Source organism: Hyla sarda, chromosome 13 (genome assembly GCF_029499605.1).
Source record: "Hyla sarda isolate aHylSar1 chromosome 13, aHylSar1.hap1, whole genome shotgun sequence".
Classification (NCBI taxonomy): domain Eukaryota; kingdom Metazoa; phylum Chordata; class Amphibia; order Anura; family Hylidae; genus Hyla; species Hyla sarda.
Window position 1 is genome coordinate 26,765,902 of NC_079201.1, and position 16,861 is coordinate 26,782,762.

General features: G+C 44.4%; 1 protein-coding gene across 3 annotated transcripts in view; it reads right to left on the minus strand.

The window, feature by feature from the left end:
- SLC39A11 (solute carrier family 39 member 11) overlaps positions 1–16,861 on the minus strand; it is a 499,832-nt gene that overhangs the window by 371,601 nt on the left and 111,370 nt on the right. Inside the window, exon 1 of one of the 3 annotated variants that reach the window (XM_056550532.1) lies at positions 12,882–13,002. The exons of 1 other annotated variant lie outside the window; for it this stretch is intronic. The gene's annotated coding sequence lies outside the window, so the exon portion shown is untranslated. Of the gene's footprint in view, positions 1–602; positions 671–12,881; positions 13,003–16,861 lie in introns of those variants that run through there. One more of the 3 variants, XM_056550533.1, reaches the window with a different exon arrangement.

Here is a 16,861-nt window from a genome sequence, read left to right on the forward strand (position 1 = left end):
CTGGTTAGTGGGGGTGGGTGCACATGTGGCATCACATGGTCTTGGGGTGTGGGTGCACTTGTTGTTCCACAGCATACACAAAGTCTTACGGTGCCAGCAACCTGGGCGTCTCATGGCTATTCGCTCCGTGCACCCACACCCCAGGACCATGTAATGCCACAGTACGCGTGACCATATTGTTTTTGAAACCTACCGCCTGGTTTACACCATGCCCGGCGCATGGCAACTGCAACTTGTGCGCAAGTCAATAGCCACCCCCATAGGGGTCAGCCATTGGCTCAAGGAGCGTGTCCATGAACTTTATGAGGTAAAAAATGTCAAAAAATGGCAGACAATACCACCACCCCACACCACAAAGCTCTGGTCTAGGAGGGTATAATGGAAAACATGACGTAACTATGACGCAATAGGTTTAGGATGCTCATGACAGGACAACATGGCGACATAAAGATGCAGTAATGAAGGTTTTCATTCAGAAATGTCACCACCACAAGCTTACGAGCAATAGCCGACGTACAAGCGCTGGCGGTCAAAAAAAAACATGGTCGTCATGACAGTATTTTGGACTTTATCCCGCCCCGTAGCCCAGAGCCCACACGCACCTGTCCTGCGTCTAACCAGAGTCGCTATGCAGCGCTTCCTGGTATCCCTGTACACGTGTCTAGGAAACACGCGGCGCCCCGCCCACAAGCATCGCCATTGGCGAAGCCCTAATAATCCCCGCCCCTACGCGTGACATTACTGGGGGATTCGCCTGTCAATCATCGGTTTCCTTGATCTTCTGGTTCCCGGTTCGGCGGCCTGAGGAAAACGAAAGCAGGCGGGCGCAAATGTACAAATGGAGATGAATGAGATGCTCATTGCTGGGCTATAGGCTTCTAATGGATTCTCAGGAATTAATAAATGGTCATTACATTTTAATTAATTTCCTACTGGGACCATTAAAATCCCAATTCTTAGAAAAAAAAAAACATTAGTACTAAAAGCTGCATTGGAACAAGTTGTGGGGGTGTCAGTGAGTCTGTGATGGCTGCAAATGAGAACACAGAAACTGTCTTGTTAGGCTAGGGCAGAGATTCTCAACCAGGGTGCCTCCGGCTGCTGCAAAACTACAACTCCCAGCATGCCCGGACAGCTGGCTGTCCGGGCATGCTGGGAGTTGTAGTTTTTCAACAGCTGGAGGTACTTTTATTTGGGCTACGAAAGACTTTTACCACAACATGCGTTACGTGATCAAAGATGGCAGTGGCGTTGTAGCTTAACCCCTTCATGACCCAGCCCATTTTCACCTTCATGACCTGGGCATTTTTTGAAAATCTGACCACTGTCACTTTAAACATTAATATCTCTGGAATGCTTTTACTTATCATTCTGGTTCCAAGATTGTTTTTTCGTGACATATTCTACTTTATGTTATCGGTAAAATTTCACTGATATTTGTATCCTTTCTTGGTAAAAAATCTAAAAATTTCATGAAAATTTAGAAAATTTAGCATTTTCCTAACTTTGAAAGTCTCTGCTTGAAAGGAAAATGGATATTCCAAATAAATGACATATTGATTCACATATACAATATGTCTACTTTGTGTTTGCATTAAAAAATTTACAAGTTTTTACTTTTGGAAGACACCAGAGGGCTTCAAAGTTCCGCAGCAATTTTCCAATTTTTCTCAAGATTTTCAAAATCGTAATTTTTCAGCGCCCAGTTCAGGTTGGAAGTGGATTTTAAGGATCTTCATATTAGAAGTACCCCATAAATGACCCCATTATAAAAACTGCACCCCCCAAAGTATTCAAAATGACATTCAGTAAGTGTTTTAACCCTTTAGGTGTTTCACAGGAATAGCAGCAAAGTGAAGGAGAAAATTCTAAATCTTCATTTTTTACACTCGCATTTTCTTGTAGACCCAATTTTTGAATTTTTACAAGGGGTAAAAGGAGAGAAATCACCCTAAAATTTGTAACCCAATTTCTCTTGAGTAAGGAAATACCTCATATGCGTATGTAAAGTGTTCGGCGGGCGCAGTAGAGGGCTCAGAAGGGAAGGAGCGACAATGGGATTTTGGAGAGTGAGTTTTTCTGAAAGGGTTTTTGGGGGGCATGTCCCATTTAGGAAGCCCCTATGGTGCCAGAACAGTGGACCCCCCCACATGTGACCCCATTTTGGAAACTATACCCCTCATGGAATTTAATAAGGGGTGCAGTGAGCATTTACACCTCACTGGCGTTTGACAGATATTTGAAACAGTGGACTGTGCAAATCAAAAATTTTATTTTTCATTTTCACAGACCACTGTTCCAAAACTCTGTCATACGCCAGTGGGGTGTAAATGCTCACTGCACCCCTTATTACATTCCGTGAGGGGTGTAGTTTCCAAAATGGGGTCACATGTGGATATTTATTGTTTTGCGTTTGTCAGAACTGCTGTAACAATCAGCCACCCCTGTGCAAATCGCCTCAAATGTACATGGTGCACTCTCCCTTCTGGGCCTTGTTGTGCGCCCCCAGAGCACTTTGCGCCCACATATGGGGTATCTCCGTACTCAGGAGAAATTGCATTACAAATTTAGAGGGTCTTTTTTCCCTTTTACCTCTTGTGAAAATGAAAAGTATAGGGCAACACCAGCATGTCAGTGTAAAAAATTAATTTTTTTACACTAACATGCTGGTGTAGACCCCAACTTCACCTTTTCATAAGGGGTTAAAGAAGAAAAAGCCCCCCAAAATTTGTAAGGCAATTTCTCCCGAGTACGGCGATACCCCATATGTGTCCCAAAACTGTTGCCCTGAAATACGACAGGGCTCCAAAGTGAGAGAGCGCCATGCGCATTTGAGGCCTGAATTAGGGATTTGCATAGGGGTGGACATAGGGGTATTCTACGCCAGTGATTCCCAAACAGGGTGCCTCCAGCTGTTGCAAAACTCCCAGCATGCCTGGACAGTCAATGGCTGTCCGGCAATACTGGGAGTTATTATTTTGCAACAGCTGGAGGCTCAGTTTTGGAAACAGTAGCGTACCAGACGTTTTTCATTTTTTGGGGGGAGGGGGGCTGTGTAGGGGTATGTGTATATGTAGTGTTTTTTACTTTTTATTTTAGGTTAGTGTCAGTGTAGTGTAGTGTTTTTAGGGTACAGTCACATGGGCAGAGGTTCACAGCAAGTTTGCCGCTGGAAGTTTGAGCTGCAGCGCAAAATTTGCGCCATCTCAAACTTGCAGCACTCACTGTAAACCTCCGCCCATGTGAGTGTACCCTGTACATTCACATTGGGGGGAGGGGGCAAACATCCAGCTGTTGCAAACTCCGAGCATGCCCTTTGGCTGTCCGTGCATGCTGGGAGTTGTAATTTTGCAACAGCTGGAGGAACACTGGTTTGGAAACACTAAGTTAAGTAATAAACTTTCAAGTGTTTTGCAACCAAACTTAGTGTTTCCAAACCAGTGTGCCTCCAGCTGTTGCAAAACTACAACTCCCAGCATGCATGGTCTGTCAGTGCATGCTGGGAGTTATAGTTTTGCAACAATTGCAACAGCTGGAGGCACTGAGGTAGGAAACGGACAATGTTTCCCAACTAGTGTGCCTCCAGTTGTTGCAAAACTACAACTCCCAGCATGCCCAGACTGCCAAGGCATGCTGGAAGTTGTAGTTCGGCAATATCTGAAGGATCAGATGTTGCCGAACTACAACTTCCAGCATGCTTGGGCAGTCTGGGCATGCTGGGAGTTGTAGTTTTGCAACATCTGGAGGTCCACAGTTTGGAGACCACTGTATAATGGTCTCCAATCTGTGCTCTTCCAGATGTCAGAGAACTACAACTCCCAGTATGCCTGGACAGACTGAGCATGCTGAGATTTGTAGTTTTGCAACATCTGGAAGAGCACAGATAGGAGACCATTATACAGTGGTCTCCAAACTGTGGACCTCCAGATGTTGCAAAACTACAACTCCCAGCATGCCCAGAAAGCCAAAGGCTGTCTGGGCATGCTGGGAGTTGCAGTTTTGAAACTCTCAGAGGCAGCAGTGAGATCGCTTTACGGCGATCTCACTGCTGCCAATGAAGATGCCGCACTGCTGCCGGAAACTCACCTCCGGGACGCAGCGCAGCCGGGACCGCATGGAGGACGCCGGGACCGCACGGAGGACGCCGGGACCGCTCGGGACACCGCTCCGACGGGTAAGTGACGCCGGGGGACGGGTCAGGGACACTTAGCAGAGCGGTGTGTGTCCCGATCCCCCTGATCCGGACTCACACACCGCGCTGCTAAGTATTCTGATAGCGAAACGCTGCTACCAGCTAGTCAGATTTGACCAGCTGATAGCAGCGATCGCTGGGGGGGGTGGGGGATGAAACCCCCCGTGGTCGCACGGTAAGATGGCTGGCTATCAGTGATAGCCACCATCTTTCCGGGCGCTGCGGGATGCCGCGAGTAGCGGCAGTAATGTCCATGACGTACCTGTATGTCATGGGTCGGGAACACCTTGCCACCCATGACGTACAGGTATGTCATAGGTCGGGAAGGGGTTAAAGGGGTACTCCAGTGGAAAGCTTTTTTTTTTTTTTTTTTTTTTAATGAACTGGTGCCAGAAAGTTAAACAGATTTGTAAATTACTTCTATTAAAAAATCTTTATCCTTCCAGTACTTATTAGCAGCTGTATGCTACAGAGGAAATTATTTTCTTTTTGAATTTCTTTTTTGTCTTGTCCACAGTGCTCTCTGCTGACACCTCTGTCTGTGTCAGGAACTGTCCAGAGCAGCCATAGGTTTGCTATGGTGATTTTTCTCCTGCTCTGGACAGTTCCTGATACGGGCATCAGGTGTCAGCAGAGGGCACTGTGGACAAGACAAAAAAGAAATTCAAAAAGAAAAGAATTTCCTCTGTAGCATTTAGCTGCTAAAAAGTACTGGAAGGATAAAGACTTTTTAATAGAAGTAATTTACAAATCTGTTTAACTTTCTGGCACCAGTTGATTTGAAAAAAAATAAAAATGTTTTCCAGCGGATTAGCCCTTTAAGAAAGCGGCACCATTTGCATTTATTAACTGCAATGCAACAGTGTGCCAAATTTTGTTGCAAAGGTTGCTGTGTAGCCTTAAAGGGGTTGTCCAAACATGAACAGTTATCCCATATGGCCAGGACAGGGCATAAATCATCCCACAGGCCCCATCATCACAGGACATAATTTTTTTTGTGGGCGGTATTTTACACCTAAAAAAAATTTCGAATTTTTAAGCAAAAAGTGTGAAAATTATACTATTTTTTAAAAAAAATTCTTTTATTTGGACCGTTATTTTCAGCTGTAAAATAAGGCCATTTTGGGGCATAAGCTAAACTTTAGTTAGATTTATCAAAACTTGTCCAGAGGAAAAGTTGCCCTTAGCAACCAATCAGATCGCTTCTTTATCTTTTTTTAGCAGGGTCTCTGCAAAATGAGAGAAGCGATCTGATTGGTTGCTATGGGCATCTTTTCCTATGCACAGGTTTTGATGAATCCCCCCCCCTCCCCCCCTTTGGGAAAGATTTATCAAAACCTGTGTAGAGGAAGAGTGCTGCAGTTTTGGACATACGGGGGCCGGATCCGGCTGGGGGAGTGAAAACCGGGTGCTCCCGTATCCCTGATCTCATTTATTTGAATGAGCCGACCAGAGTCATGCTGGGTTCACAGCACGTTTTCTCCCATACGGGAGCGGTCCGATCGGCTCATTTTTGCGCCGTATGCGCTTTTACAACCGGACCTAAAACCGTGGTTGACCACAGTTTTAGGTCCGGGGAAATGTGCATACAGCGCAAAAATTAGCCGACCGGACTGTACGTTTCACTCCGGACAGCTCATTGGGAGAGATTTATCAAAACCTGTGTAGAGGAAGAGTGCTGCCGTTTTGGACATAGGTGGACCGAATCAGACTGGGGGAAGTGGAAACCGGGTGCTCCCGTATCCCCGATCTCAATCATTTGAATGAGCCGACCAGAGTCAGATAGTGACTTTGGTCGGCTCATTTTTGCCCCGTTTCCGGTTTTCTGACCGGACCTTAAACCGCGGTATACCACAGTCAGTACGGTACAATACCACATTTTTATAGATTCCTATGTTTTCATCTGTGTCACAATATTCTAAATAATTCTGTGGGGGACATTTTTCATTGTCTTTAGAGCCTTTTTTTTCCCTTATATTTGGCGTGTGAAATGTCACACGTGTGCCAAAGCACCTTCCTTTACGACATTTGCCTGTAAGCAAAAAGTTACAAATGATCTTGCAAAAGTCAATTTCATAATGGATTTATCAAGTGCGAATGTCGCACAAAAAGTCGCAAACCCCTTAAGAAGAAAACACCACAAATCCACACCAGCCCAGACCTAGCTTACAACACTGCCTTTGTCACACAAATAGTCTCAACTGCGAATTTTTGTGCAGAAAGGTTGCATAGAGGAGGAATCATTCACGATGGTGTCCTGAAGTAATTTATTGTTTTTTGCTTACATGAGACAAATTCATCAACCCTCCTGTAATAGTATAATAAATATGTTGCACGTAAAACAAAAGCAAAGCAAAAATAAATGACTTCAAGGGGTACTCCGGCGCTTAGACATCTTATCCCCTATCCAAAGGATAGGGGATAAGATGCCTGATCGCGGGGTCCCGCCGCTGGGGTCCCCCCGTGATCTTGCACGCAGCACCCTAGTTAAAATCAGTCCCCGGAGCATTTTCGCTCCGGGTCTGATTACCGGCGACCACAGGGCCGGCGGCGTGTGACGTCACGCCTCTGCCCCCATGTGACGTCACCCTCCGCCCCCGTGTGACGTCACCCTCCGTCCCTCAATGCAAGCCTATGGGAGGGGGCGTGACCCCATAGGCTTGCATTGAGGGGCGGAGCGTGACGTCACACGGGGGCGGAGGCGTGACGTCACACATGCTCCGGGGACTGATTTTAACTGGGGTGCTACGTGCAAGATCAGGGGGGTCCCCAGCGGTGGTACCCCCACGATCAGACATCTTATCCTCTATCCTTTGGCTAGGGGATAAGATGTCTTAAGCGCCAGAGTACCCCTTTAAAAACACAATTTCTAAAGACAACAGTGATGTATCTCCCCCATGACTTTCTAGTTTTGCATTTATGGAGCTTTTGCAGGATAAGTTGACATTTTTATTCGTACCATTCTGGAGTACATACAACGTTATGATTGCTTTTTCTGGAAGGTAGGATGAACAAAAAACATTTATTTCTACTTGTAAATCTTTTCCATCTATTATTATGTTAGTTCAAGGTAATGACCCGGTTACTATGACACTCCAGTATTTCCTGGGGTGTAAGGTTGGTAAAGGGGATAACATCAGAGTAAAACAATATGGCTGATTTCTTCTAGGAGAAGATTGTTTGGTATTCCAAAATTCTAGTGAACTGGACTGAGCTGTAACACCAGACCCAACCCATGGACAAGCCTGGCGCTGTTCTTACATAAAGCTGCCACTTATTCCTAATCCTATAAAACCCCTTAAATAACTGTCCAACACTTTTTGTAGGTAGGTTGATACTGTTTATTATGAGGATAGTATTGGGGAAGGGGCTTAGTTTTTTGTAGGCATACCAAGACCAACACGAGGAGGCTGAAGTCATTATACTGTACAGGGATGATTAAAGGTCTCTGTGACTATGCATTTTGTAATTTTATAGAACAAGCGAAGCTCAGTAGAATTATATATCATTTTATGAGAAAAGGTTAAGTATAATTTGTAATCTTTTCATTTAAATCCCAATAACCACCCACCTATTGAACCTGGCTGACACTGCTAATGTGGGATGTTTTCATGGAGTCAGTCTTGCTCTCATCATTCAAGGCATCACTCTGGAGCAGATAACTAGTCCTCAGCAAACAGATGTGTGACTGCTAGGTTTATGTGTATAATCTCGATCTAAAAATGAATTTAGGGAAAGTATAACTAAATCTTGTTAAGTGTTCTTATAGAAAATAATTTGATAATATTCATACGCAATGCATTGAAGGAGATCTGCAGTGTAAGACACTCATCCCGCAAGAGGCGTGTCATCCGCAGCAGACACGCCCCCCCCATGTATCTCTATAGGAGAAGCGGAGATGCAGCATTTGTGCATCCCCGCCTCTCTCACAGGGCTATATGGGGGGGGGGGGGCATGTCGCACATTAGCCACACACAGCCGTGGCAATGCTGGGTTCCGATACAGCAGATCGGAGGTCCCAGCGGTCAGATCCCCCTGCGATCAGACACTTATGCCCTATCCTGCGATAAGGGATAAGTGTTTAAAGGGGTACTCCGCCCCCAGACATCTTATCCCCTATCCAAAGGATAGGGGATAAGATGTCAGATCGCCGGGGTCCCGCTGCTGGGGACCCCGGGGATCGCTGCTGCAGCACCCTGCTATCATTACTGCGCAGAGCGAGATCGCTCTGCACGTAATGACGGGCAATACAGGGGCCGGAGCATCGTTACGTCACGGCTCCGCCCCTCTTGACATCACAGCCCGTCCTCGTGGGAGGGGGCGTGGCGGTCATCACGCCCCCCTGCCAAAGACTTGCATTAAGGGGACGGGCCGTGATATCATGAGGGGCGGAGCCATGACGTCACGCTGCTCCGGCCCCTGTATCGCCCGTCATTACGCACAGAGCGAACTCGCTCTGTGCAGTAATGATGGCGGGGTGCTGCAGCGGCGATCCCAGGGGTCCCCAGCAGCGGGACCGCAGCGATCTAACATCTTATCCCCTATCCTTTGGATAGGGGATAAGATGCCAGGGACGGAGTACCCCTTTAACACTGCAGTACTCCTTTAGTACTGTTGCAACCAGCAAACAATGTAGGGGGTGGAAAAAATTGGTACCAGCATAAATATCTTGCTGCACGTGTAAGAAAGGAGATGGCAGTAGGAGGATATTTGCTCTGACTAATGGATGGATATGCAAATAGGGAAGAGAACATTGCTAACAAGCTGAAAAACTCAGGCTTGTAGTATGAGAAAGGAGAGTAGGCACTCCCCATAAAATATCAAATTTGACAACCACTTCCTGAAAAGAATAGACATTAAAGGGGTTGTCAAGGATTAGAAAAACACTGCCTCTTTCTTGCAAAAACAGCACCACTCCTGTACATAGATTGTGTCTGGTACAGCAGCTTTGTCCCCTTAACTTCAATGGAGCCGAGACACCAGACACAATCTGTGGACAGGAGTGGTGCCGTTTTTGCAAGAAAGGGGCAGTGTTTTTCTAATCCTTGACAACCCCTTTAATAGGTAACTTTGGCCACAACACACATCATAAGGCTAAGGATCACAGTGTTTTGGTGCCTGCATCACAGTCAAAGAAAGTGAATATGGTTGGTATGCAGCATATGACTTGGCACAAGTTAATTCGCCAGGAATACACCTGGTTTTGATTTGAGGAGACTGTTGGGTACAGACCATTCTGGCAATCTTTAAGTTGAAACATGACTCTATTCAGTCATATTAGCTGACACCATCTTTGTCTGTTGTTCTGTAACTTGCTGTAGTCTTCTGTCTGACCTTGGCTTGTCCCTAATTTCTAAAATTGTGCTGCCCGTCCTGACCAGTTGCCTGACTCTAAAACTACGAACCTACTCTGCCAGCCTAGTCATCAGCCAGTACTCACTCTCTACCTACTTTGCACAGGTGTCTCAGTGTTCCATGAAGCAAGTAGCCGCCTATATCGAGACAACCCATAGAGTAAGTGAGCTGATGGTCTCCTGCAGTAATGTCCAGATCCCTGTAGAGGGGTTAAAGAGTGAAAACCAGGGCACTACTTAGACAACATCCTCAGGGGGGCCCAAAGCAAAACTGGTTGGTCAGCACCCAATGGTCCTTACTCAAAATTCAAAAAATGTGTCAAGACAGTTTCATTTTGGTGATAAGAAGAGTTCCCAGATCAAAACGCTTGAAAATTATGTCTTTTAACATGTCTCTAAGGAATGGAAATTGGTAGGCATTTCTGAATGCACTGTAGTTTGGAGCCTCCTTACATACTATACATGGAGGTTATCAAGTCTGGGCTTGATGTCTTTAACTTTGAAATTGTTCTGCCTTTGTGGTGGTCTCCTAATGATAAACTATTATCCAGATATCATATTCTTGCATGGAAATCTATTACCCCTACACCCAGGCATCCAATAGCTTTCCCTTGAAATATGAGGGCTGGCCAGCACAGGCAGAAAACTATTCATCACCTGTCACGCAGGTGAAGAAACCGGCAACTTTATCTCAGCAATTAAAAAGATATTAAGGGCTTGTGCGGAGTTTGATGTGCCATTATCTTGAACGGATGCGAGGCACAACATTTCTGTGTTTCCACAACACTCACTTATCTGGAGCACTTCTTCTGTGCAGAGAGAACCAGCTAAACAGTAAACTCTAAATGAACAGCTGTGTTAATAATTGTGGGGAGTTTATCTCCTCCGAGCACATTTTCTCTGCCATGTAGCCTGAGTTTTTCTATGTAGGAGCTGTGCTGATTCTCATTTTAATCTGTCTCATCCAGAGAAACAGACTGGTTTCTACTAAGCAATGCAATAGTGCTATGTCGAGTGTACTGACACCTGACCTAGTCATCTCATTGGTACAGTTACGACCTTGGCAAGACTTAACTTAGTAATAATTTTCTGTGTATTCCAAAAGTGACAGATACATGTCCTCCATAAGTGTAAGTTAGTTCACCAAGCTGGCATATCAGGGATGTGGAATTCCAACGCCTGGGACATGCAGTTCCGGGCGTCGGGCAAGTGATTTTTTCCGGCCTTTAGCCCTGCTTCGGGCAAGCGGGGCCGGACCTGACCAGCACGGCGGTGCTCAGCAGTCTGTATGGAGCGGGCTCCCGACTCGTGCCCGCTCCATACTCTGCAGCCCCTGGCTGTTTTCAGTAGCTGGGGGCCGTCGCTAATAGCCAGCATGCAGCGATCGCCGCGGCTGGATAGTAACCCTTTAGATCACCCCTGTCAAAGCTGACAGCGGTGTCTAAAGGGACATGTGAATGCTCCCTGGTGGGCTAGTGGGGTGGAACGCCCCCCGCAGCATGATCAGAGATCCACTATAGAGGTAGCCGGAGGGCTTACCTCTGCTTCCCTGGTGTCTGTGGCTCTGTCATTGATGGAGCCTGACTGGACTAGGCTCTTTCAATGGATCGCAGAGTACACAGATCAATGGAGTTCAATAGAATTCTATTGATCTATAAGAGGAATCTAATGATTCTTTCTAAAAGTCTAATAAAGTATATAAAAAAAAAAAGTTTTAATAAAAGTTTAAAAGACACATATTAACCCCTTAAGGACTCAGCCCATTTTGGCCTTAAGGACTCAGACAATTTAATTTTTACGTTTTCATTTTTTCCTCCTCGCCTTCTAAAAATCATAACTCTTTTATATTTTCATCCACAGACTAGTATGAGGGCTTGTTTTTTGCGCGACCAGTTGTCCTTTGTAATGACATCACTCATTATATCATAAAATGTATGGCGCAACCAAAAAACACTATTTTTGTGGGGAAATTAAAAGAAAAACGCAATTTTGCTAATTTTGGAAGGTTTTGTTTTCACACCGTACAATTTATGGTAAAAATGACATGTGTTCTTTATTCTGAGGGTCAATACGATTAAAATGATACCCATTATTATATACTTTTATATTATTGTTGCGCTTAAAAAAAATCACAAACTTTTTAACCAAATTAGTACGTTTATAATCCCTTTATTTTGATGACCTCTAACTTTTTCATTTTTCCGTATAAGTGGCGGTATGGGGGCTCATTTTTTGCGCCATGATCTGTACTTTTTTTTTATACCACATTTGCATATAAAAAACTTTTAATAAATTTTTTATAATTTTTTTTTTAATAAAATGTATTAAAAAAGTAGGAATTTTGGACTTTTTTTTATTTTTTTTCGTTCACGCCGTTCACCGTACGGGATCATTAACATTTTATTTTAATAGTTCGGACATTTACGCACGCGGCGATACCAAATATGTCTATAAAAAATGTTTTTTACGCTTTTTGGGGGTAAAATAGGAAAAAAACGGACGTTTTACTTTTTTATTGGGGGAGGGGATTTTTCACTTATTTTTTACTTTTACTTTTACATTTTTTTACATTTTTTTTTACACTTGAATAGTCCCCATAGGGGACTATTCATAGCAATACCATGATTGCTAATACTGATCTGTTCTATGTATAGGACATAGAACAGATCAGTATTATCGGTCATCTCCTGCTCTGGTCTGCTCGATCACCGACCAGAGCAGGAGACGCCGGGAGCCGCACGGAGGAAGGTGAGGGGACCTCCGTGCGGCGTTATGAATGATCGGATCCCCGCAGCAGCGCTGCGGGCGATCCGATCGTTCATTTAAATGGCGAACTGCCGCAGATGCCGGGATCTGTATTGATCCCGGCACCTGAGGGGTTAATGGCGGACGCCCGCGAGATCGTGGGCGTCGGCCATTGCCGGCGGGTCCCTGGCTGCGATCAGCAGCCGGGATCAGCCGCGCATGACACGGGCATCGCTCCGATGCCCGCGGTTATGCTTAGGACGTAAATGTACATCCTGGTGCGTTAAGTACCACCTCACCAGGACGTACATTTACGTCCTGCGTCCTTAAGGGGTTAAAGAGGTTATCCACCATAAGGTGATTTTAGTGCGTACCTGGCAGACAGTAATGGACATGCTTAGGAAGGACCTGTGCTTGTCTTGGGGCTAAATGGCTAAATCATGAGATTACCATAACACTGTGGCTAGCTTTTTGTGAACTTGTATTTCCTGTTTGACTGTTCTTTTTTTTACTACAAATCCCACAATTCTATTTTCCTGCCTCCCACACATCAGCCACCCCACCCATTGAAACATAAATGAGCTGCAGACCTGTGGTTTTCAATCAGGGTGCCTCCAGCTGTTGCATTAGTTGCAGATTGATCCCTTCACCCATTGAAGCAGACAGGCTAACTGTCATCATCTGACTAGTGAGTCAGGTCTCGGCTGCATTGCAAGCTGGGAAAAATCAGAGACAGAAGTCATTTTGTATGCTGATAAAAATAAATAGTGAGGTGAAAATCACAGAAGAATTGTGAGAAAACACAGGTACAGACACTATAATATGAACTACATTAACTTTACAGCTCCTGTAGCATAGTCAAATAAAAAAAATTCCCGGAATACCCCTTTAACCCCTTAAGGACACAGCCCATTTTCACCTCTAGGACGCAGCCCTTTTTTGCACATCTGACCACTGTCACTTTAAACATTAATAACTCTGGAATGCTTTTACTTATCAATCTGATTCCGAGATTGTTTTTTCGTGACATATTCTACTTTAACATAGTGATAAATTTTTGTGGTAACTTGCATCCTTTCTTGGTGAAAAATCCCAACATTTTGCATTTTTCTAACTTTGAAGCTCTCTGCTTGTAAGGAAAATGGATATTCCAAATTTTTTTTTTGGATTCACATATACAATATGTCTACTTTATGTTTGCATCATAAAATTTATGAGTTTTTACTTTTGGAAGACACCAGAGGGCTTCAAAGTTCAGCAGCAATTTTACAATTTTTCACAAAATTTTCAAACTCGCTATTTTTCATGGACCAGTTCAGGTTTGAAGTGGATTTGAAGGGTCTTCATATTAGAAATACCCCATAAATGACCCCATTACAAAAACTGCACCCCCCAAAGAATTCAAAATGACATTCAGTAAGTGTTTTAACCCTTTAGGTGTTTCACAGGAAAAGCAGCAAAGTGAAGGAGAAAATTCAAAATCTTAATTTTTTACACTTGCATGTTCTTGTAGACCCAATTTTTGAATTTTTACAAGGGGTAAAAGGATAAAATTTATACTTGAATTTGTAGCCCAATTTCTCTCGAGTAAGCACATACCTCATATGTCTATGTAAATTGTTCGGCGGGCGCAGTAGAGTACTCAGAAGCGAAGGAGCGACAAGGGGATTTTGGAGAGTACGTTTTTCTGAAATGGTTTTTGGGGGGCATGTTGCATTTAGGAAGCCCCTATGGTGCCAAAACAGCAAAAAAAAAAAAAAAAAAACACATGGCATACCATTTTGGAAACTAGACCCCTTGGGGAATGTAACAAGGAATTAAGTGAGCCTTAATACCCCACAGGTGTTTCATGACTTTTGCATATGTAAAAAAAAAAAAAAAAAAAAAATTTCACTAAAATGTGTGTTTCCCCCCAAATTTCACATTTTTGCAAGGGTTAATAGCAGAAAATACCCCCCAAAATTTGTAACCCCATCTCTTCTGAGTATGGAGGTACCCCATAAGTTGACCTGAAGTGCACTACGGGCGAACTACAATGCTCAGAAGAGAAGGAGTCATATTTGGCTTTTTGAGAGCAAATTTTGCTCGAGGGGCATGTCGCATTTAGGAAGCCCCTATGGTGCCAGGACAGCAAAAAAAAAACACATGGCATACCATTTTGGAAACTAGACCCCTTGAGGAACGTAACAAGGGATAAAGTGAACCTTAATACCCCACAAGTGTTTCACGAGTTTTGCATATGTAAAAAAAAATTACTTTTTTTTACCAAAAATGCTTGGTTTAGCAAAAATTTTACATTTAAAAAAAAGATAATAGCAGAAAATACCCCCCAAAATTTGAAGCCCAATTTCTCCCGATTCAGAAAACACCCAACATGGGGATGAAAAGTGCTCTACTGGCGCACTACAGGTCTCAGAAGAGAAGGAGTCACATTTGGCTTTTTGGAAGCAAATTTTGCTCTGGGGGCATGCCGCATTTAGGAAGCCCCTATGGTGCCAGGACAGAAAAAAAAAACACATGGCATACCATTTTGGAAACTAGACCCCTTGGGGAACGTAACAAGGGGTAAAGTGAACCTTAATACCCTACAGGTGTTTCACGACTTTTGCATATGTAAAAAAAAAATATTTTTTTTACACCAAAATGCTTGTTTTCCCCCAAATTTTACATTTTTACAAGGGATAATAGCAGAAAATACCCCCCCAAAATTTGTAACCCCATCTCTTCTGAGTATGGAAATACCCCATAAGTGGACGTGAAAGTGCACTGGGGACGAACTACAATGCTCAGAAGAGAAGGAGCATCATTGAGCTTTTGGAGAGTGAATTTGGCCATGTGCATTTCCAAAGCCCCCCGTGGTGCCAGAACAGTGGACCCCCCACATGTGAGCCCATTTTTAAAACTACACCCCTCACGGAAGGTAATAAGGGGTGCAGGGAGAATTTACACCCCACTGGCATTTGACGGAGCTTTGGAACAGTGGGCTGTGCAAATTAAAAATGTTATTTTTCATTTTCACAGACCCCTGTTTCAAAGATCTGTCAGACACCTGTGGGGTGTAAATGCTCACTGTACCCCTTATTACATTCCGTGAGGGGTGTAGTTTCCAAAATGGGGTCACATGTGGGTATTTATTGTTTTGCACTTATGTCAGAACCGCTGTAAAATCAGCCACCCCTGTGCAAATCACCAATTTAGACCTCAAATTTACATGGTGCACTCTCCCTTCTGAGCCTGGTTGTGCGTCCCCAGAACACTTTGCGCCCACATATGGGGTATCTCCATCCTCAGGAGAAATTGCGTTACAAATTTTGGAGGCTTTTTTTCTTTTACCGCTTGTGAAATTTTAAAGTATGGGGCAACACCAGTATGTTAGTGTACAAAAATGTTTTTTTTTACACTAACATGCTGGTGTAGACCCCAACTTTACCTTTTCATAAGGGGTAAAAGGAGAAAAAGCCCCCCAAAATGTGTTAGGCAATTTCTCCCGAGTACGGCGATACCCCATATGTGGCCCTAAACTGTTTCCTTGAAATACGACAGGGCTCCGAAGTGAGAGAGCAACATGCGCATTTGAGGACTAAATTAGGGATTGCATAGGGGTGGACATAGGGGTATTCTACACCAGTGATTCCCAAACAGGGTGCCTCCAGCTGTTGCTAAACTCCCAGCATGCTTGGACAGTCAATGGCTGTCCGGAAATGCTGGGAGTTTTTGTTTTGCAACAGCTGGAGGCTCCGTTTTGGAAACACTGCTGTAGGATACGTTTTTCATTTTTATTGGGGGGGAAGGGGGGGTGGTAGGGGGGTTAGTGTACGTGTGTATATGTAGTGTTTTACTCTTTATTTTATGTTAGTGTAGTGTAGTGTTTTTAGGTTACATTCACACTGACGGCGGATTACACTCAGTCTCCCGCTAGGAGTTTGAGCTGCAGCTCAAACTTGAAGCGGGGAACTCACTGTAATCCGCCGCCAGTGTGAATGTAACCTGTACATTCACATGGGAGGGGGGGCAAAACTACAACTCCCAGCATGCACTGACAGAACGTGCATGCTGGGAGTTGTAGTTTTGCAACAGCTGGAGGCACACTGGTTGGAAAATACTGAGTTAAGTAATAGAACCTATTACCTAACTCTGTATTTCCCAACCAGTGTGCCTCCAGCTGTTGCAGAACTGCAACTCTCAGCATGTACTGATTGCCAAAGGGAATGCTGGGAGATGTAGTTATGCAACAGCTGGAGGCACGCAAGTACAACTCCCAGCATGCCGAGACAGCCATTTGCTGTTCCTGAATGCTGGGAGTTGTAGTTTTGCAAGATGTAGAGGGGTTCAGTATGGAGATCACTGACAGTGGTTTCTAAACTGTTGCCCTCCAGATGTTGCAAAACTACAAATCTCAGCATGCTAAGACAGCAAACTGCTGTCTGGCCATGCTGGGAGTTGTAGTTTTGTAACATCTGGAGGGCTACAGTTTAGAGACCACTGTCAGTGATCTCTAGCCTGAACCCCTCTAAATCTTGCAAAACTACAACTCCCAGCATGCCAACACAGTAAACAGCTGTCAAGGCAT